Raw genomic sequence first — 6,000 nt, forward strand, 5'->3', positions numbered from 1 at the left:
AAAACCTTTCTGTAACATGCTACACTACAGAGCATCACTGCCACCATCTCTAGCTCTGAAGCAGGAATTCATAGTAACACCTTACATAAGCATTATTTTCATTAACAGATTGAGCCCAAGAACAGCCCTGACAATAAGACTGCAACATTTCCCTATTACTGTCACCACAATCAGTCAAATGTTGAAAGATTTTCAAAGGAATTTTGGGATCAGTATTTTGTCAGCAGTAAACTACAGGTTGTAATTCATGGTCACTTTCATCATTTAGACCTTTTGTTTCAAGGTAGAGTTCTTTTATCTTTGTCCCTTATATTGTCACCCACTCCAGCCTACCTCAACCTAATTTATGAAGCTATGTACAGACATCTGCATTTCCCCTTTTAAATATTTAAGTGCTGGACATTTGTGATACAAATTATGTTTTGTTATTTGGTATGAAGGACACATTCTTTGATGGACAAGATGTCATGGCCGTGTGCAAGTCTGGATGAGGTACAGAGAATGGCACAGTCTGTCAACCTTCTTCTTGCCATGTAACTCCAGCTGTGTTTGGGATGCAGTTCTCACAACCTGAACTAATAAGATACTACATTTTCCCAGCACACGTGCCTCATTTATTTAATTGATCACCATCTCTAAACACATGCTGCTCTTGGAAGTGGTTCACAGTGAGGAAATCCAGAACCTTTTATGGAGTTTCCACTGAAGTCATCAAGTTCACTTCAGGAAGAGAACAAATCTCTGTGGGACCAGTCTGATGCTCCAAATCAGATATTGCTTTCATGTGAGGAATAACTAAGTGTATCACAAGATACGGAGAACTCTAATCAACATCTTCCTCTTGTATAAAGTGTTGAAAAAAAACCTTGCTGCATGCATAAAAAGTCTTTTTTTTCTTTTTTTTTTCCATTAACATTTTACATCTTGCACTTCATTATATCAAATTATACATTGTTACAAATTGAATTAAAATTATAGAAATAAAAAGACCAATCTATGGTCAGTCACTAAGGCAGAAGATATATACAGTTAAGGGTTGTGCTTTCTCTCTTCTTCCTTCCCACATCTGGAGAAAAAAAAATGAAAACTCATCAAGCACCCTGGGCTAAAGTCTAACTTCATCCCAGATAACAACTGCTGGCTTCAAAGCCTTTGCTTAGGACGTGATTGAATGGTATCTAAGTGATATGGGACTCAGTACGCATCAAATGAGGTTGAATGGCTAAATCGGGAAATCAGGAGGTTATCTAAACTCATCACTCCTGCACCTTCTGCCATACTCACATCCTTCTTGATAGAAATGCATCCCACCTGTTCTTAAACATTTCCAGCAACAGGCATTTCACAAAATCTCTCTCTCTCATAAAATGTTGGAAATGAGATGCAGAAAAGACCAAAAAAGCAGCAGAGCAGGTGTGAGTGGAGGACCTTCTTCAGCTTCTTCAGCCTGCAGTTAAAGCCAGGAAACACAGTCTATCAGCTTGTCTCCCTTCCTTCTGTCCTCTCCACTTCCCATTAAAATAAAAGCTTCTGCTGTATCAGTATTGGTTTCTCCAGGCAACATTATCGAGTGGCTAAAAAGACAAGTAAAAGCAAGGGCAGAGAAAGGTTAGAGATACCACACAGGAGAAAAGATACCATTAGTTATACTTATTTGGTTGTATTAATTAGCCAGCAATAAATAAATGTCCATTGTCTGTGAGCTCAATACACAAATATTTAATGAATTCCTAATTTCAGACACATATAATCACAACCACTAATCCAAGAACTGTGTTTCCTTATCAGCCCAACCATCTACATAATAAAGGTCGCTCATTCTGCTTTTGATTAAGCTGGTGCAGCCCTGCACAATACTGCAGGCCATGTGGTTAAGTGAGGTATCAAAATGTTTTGCATGACATTCTGTTTTTGTCAGGATCTCATAATCACAGAACGGTCTGGGTTGGAAGGGACCTCCAAAGGTCAGCCAGTTCAACCCCCTCTGCAGCAGGGACATCCTCCACTAGATCAGGTTGATCAGAGCCCTGTTGAGCCTCACCTTGAATATCTCCAGGGATGAGGCCTCAACCATGTCCCTGGGCAACCTGTTCCATTTTTCCACCACCCTCATGATGCAGAACATGTTCCTCACATCCAATCTAGATTTGTTCTGCTCTAGTTTGAAGCCATTGCCCCTCGTCCTATCACTGCAGGCCTGTGTAAACAGTGTCTCTGCAGCCTTCTTGTAGCCCCTTCAGGTACTGCAAGGTCACTATTAGGTCTCCCTAGAACCTTCTCTTCTCCAGGCTAAACACCCCCAGCTCCCTCAGCCTGTCCTCACAGCAGAGGTGCTCCAGCCCCTGATCATTTTCCTGTCCCTCCTCTGGACCCTCACCATCAGGTCCATGTTCTTCCTGTATTGAGGGCTCCACAGCTGGACACAGCACTGCAGGTAAGGTCTTAGCAGAGCAGAGCAGAGGGGCAGGATCCCCTCTCTCCATCTCTGGCCACACTGCTTTGGATGCAGCCCAGGCTGCCACTGGCCATCTATGCTGCAGGCTCACACTGCCTGCTCCTGGCCAGCTTCTTGTCTACCAGCACCCCCAAATCCTTTTCCTCAGGGCTGCTTTCTATCCCCTCATCCTCCAGTCTGCATTGATAGTGAGGATTGTTCCAGCCCAGCTGCAGGACCCTGCACTTGCTCTTGTTGAACCTTATAAGGTTCACCTGGGCACCACCTCTCCTGCTTGTCAGGTCCTTCTGCAACAGCACTACTCAGCTTGGGCTTATCTACAAACTTGCTGATGGTGCCTTAATCCCCCTGTCTATAGCATTGATAAAAATATTAAACAGTACAGGTCCCCTTGTAGTATTTACCTTTACGTGCAGGTGAGTGTGTGTGAGGAGGAAAAAATCACATTTTTAATCATATATGTTAAAGACCCTTGCAATGGATATTATTCATCCTTTTAATAAAGTTTGCCAATCCATACGGATGCTGTACTCCAGCTTTAATACCTTGTAGGCATGCCCACACTGAGACAGCAGCTGCAGAGTGCAGATCCCCAGATGTACTACCTGTTGACCTGATGGAAATGAACAACTATCAGAAGCTGGAAAGACAGACAACCACGCTTACTACAAGCAAGAGAGACCACCTCCTATGGTCTCTGTAAACCACCATGCTTGCAGTGTCATCCAAGTTCTGCAGCTTGAAAAAACGGTTAAGGCTAAAATGAATCCAATTTAAACTTACTAAACTTTCAGAAATGATGTGATGGTACAGAATACCAACTACACACCCCAAAGAAATGTAAATTAATAGTTTTCGTTATCACAGGTTTTACCTGGAACATGCCTCTGTTGACATAGCGCAGGTAACAAGTTCTTTCTAGAGAACAATGTTAATGCCATCCAGAAGTGGTGCGTGTGAGAAGAGAAATCAGTCGAGGGTCTTTCTTTGGTGCTTCCCTTCTCTACATTTGGGCACTGACATATATTTCTGATACATCACACAGTTCCTACACCTCAGGTCCAATTCACTGCAGTTAGAACTCACTCTTCCTGCCAGGCTGACTAAATAGATATTGAGAAAACTAAACTTGGGACATTTCTATTTGCATAACATAAATGTGTTCAGTTTGCTTCAGAAAGGCTTGTAAAATCCAGGCTCAGAACAGGGTATACCCTGGCTCCCACTGATCCAAGCTTCTCGTAAGCATTCACACACACAAACTCCCCATGACCTCTCATAACTTCATCAACAACTATCCAACTTTATATTCCATTGTGGCTGCCTCCTCCAGCAGTCACATTTCAGACAGGAGCATCTTTCTGCCCCACCTGAACTGTGATGTTCCACTAGCTAATAATTTCTTCTTTTATGGATCATTTACCTGATCGTTCCCATTTCCAAAGGCAGGGGAAAAAAATCTTTCCTGATGGATAAAGTCTGTACCCAAGAGGGGGAGGCAAAAGCTCCCATGACTGTTTAATGACTTCACCTAATGACTGGCACAGTCACCAGTGAAGGCTCAAGAACCTAATTACCCACAGTGACTGCTCTAGTATTAGGCTAGGAATTCAGGGGTTTTTTTGCTCTCCTTCTCTGGCACAAAATGCAGATGAGATTAATAGCTCACTGGGTCTCCCTCTCTCACACACACCTAAAATCCCTTCCTCCAAGAATGGCCTACTGTTTTCTGGGAAGTTAATTTTCTCAGATAGAGGAGCTGACCACATCTGTGAGACTACCTAGTTTCTCAATGAATAGAAGGATCTGAATGCCTGCAAGAAGGTATGAAACGAGCTCCTGTCTCCTATATGCTGATTATTCTGGCTTCCAAGCTCTTCATAAGGAAGCCACGGCAACCCTACATAGCCAATTGTTTTCTCTGAATTCTCTTGTCTGGGAAATGCTATCAGATCAAGGCATATTTATGTGGATCCTCCTGCAACTGCATGACCTAGTTTCCATTTTTCCTACAGTATCAAGACCAAGGAACTTGGCATGCCCAGAAACCAATCTTTCAACACTTAGGGGACTTCATGGGTGAAAATTGAATAGTTTCAAGTTAATTTGTCACAGGTCAGGGAGGGGGTTGTCATTACATTCAGTTTAAGCATCCACAGTGATAGTTGGTGTTTATGTATCACAGTATCACAGTATATCAGAGGCTGGAAGGGACCTCTAAAGATCATCGGGTCCAACCCCCCTGCCAAAGCAGCATCACTTAGGGTAGTCTGCACAGGAATGCATCCAGGTGGGTTTGGAAAGTCTTCAGAGAAGGAGACTCCACAACCCTCCCGGGCAGCCTGTTCCAGTGTTCCATCACCCTCACTGTAAAGAAGTTTCTCCTCATGTTGAGGTGAAATCTTCTATGTTCAAGTTCCATTGTTCCTTGTCTTATCACTGTGAACCACCAAAAAGAGCCTGGTCCCCTCCACTTGACACCCACCCCTCAGGTATTTATACACATTTATGAGATCTCCTCTCAGTCTTCTCTTCTCCAGACTAAATAGCCCCAGGGATCTCAGTCTCTCTTCACAGTGGAGATGCTCAAGTCCCCTAATCATCCTTGTGGCTCTCCATTGGAGTCTCTCCAACAGGTCTCTCTCTCTCTTGAACTGGGGAGCCCAAAACTGGACATGATATTCCAGGTGTGGTTTCACCAGGGCAGAGTAGAGAGGTAGAAGAATCTCCCTAGACCTGCTGGACACACCTTTCTTGATACATCCCAGGATCCCATTGGCTCTCTTGGCCATAAGAGCACATTGTTGTTCCATGCAGAACTTGCTGTCTGCCTGCACTCCAAGGTCTTTCTCTGTGGAGCTGCTTTCCAGCAGGGCAGCCTCTAACCTGTCCTGGTGCCTCCCCAGATGTAGGACCCTGCACTTGTCCTTATCAAACTTCATGAGGTTTGCCTGCAACCAGCTCTCAGCCTGTCCAGGTGATGTTGGATGGCTGCACAGCCTGACGAGGTGTCAGCCAACGCCCCCCAGTTTTGTATCATCAGGAACTTGCTGAGGGTACTCTCAATCCCCTCATCCATGTCCTCTTAGGGATTCAACCACAAAAAAATCCAAGCTAAAATTGGAGATGACTGAAACAAGTCTTCCTCAAGGTCCAAATTATCCTCTGTAGCTTTTGACAACAGAACTGGTTTCTTTCTATGAACAGGAAGAGATGGAAAGAGGCAATAGGAGCAGGCAGGCAGCATTAGACAAAGCAGAGCTTCTGAACTTAAAAAATATGCCTTTTTTTACATTGATGATATTAGATTTTGCGCTTCACAAAACGTCAAACCCTCAGAAGATTTGCTCTAAAAATTCTTAATCTCAGGCCTATATTTTTCAGCAGAATTTTGCAATTTTATGTTTAATGAAAAGTCTAAAGTAGAAGACCTACATTATGATGTATGGATTTAAATAAAATCTAAATATACTGCTTTTTGGAGATTTTAGAGTCCACCTAGCTCTCTGCAAATGCTTAGCTGCAAAAATTTTACTTTTGACACA

This window comes from Indicator indicator, chromosome 13 (genome assembly GCF_027791375.1).
Source record: "Indicator indicator isolate 239-I01 chromosome 13, UM_Iind_1.1, whole genome shotgun sequence".
Lineage (NCBI taxonomy): Eukaryota > Metazoa > Chordata > Aves > Piciformes > Indicatoridae > Indicator > Indicator indicator.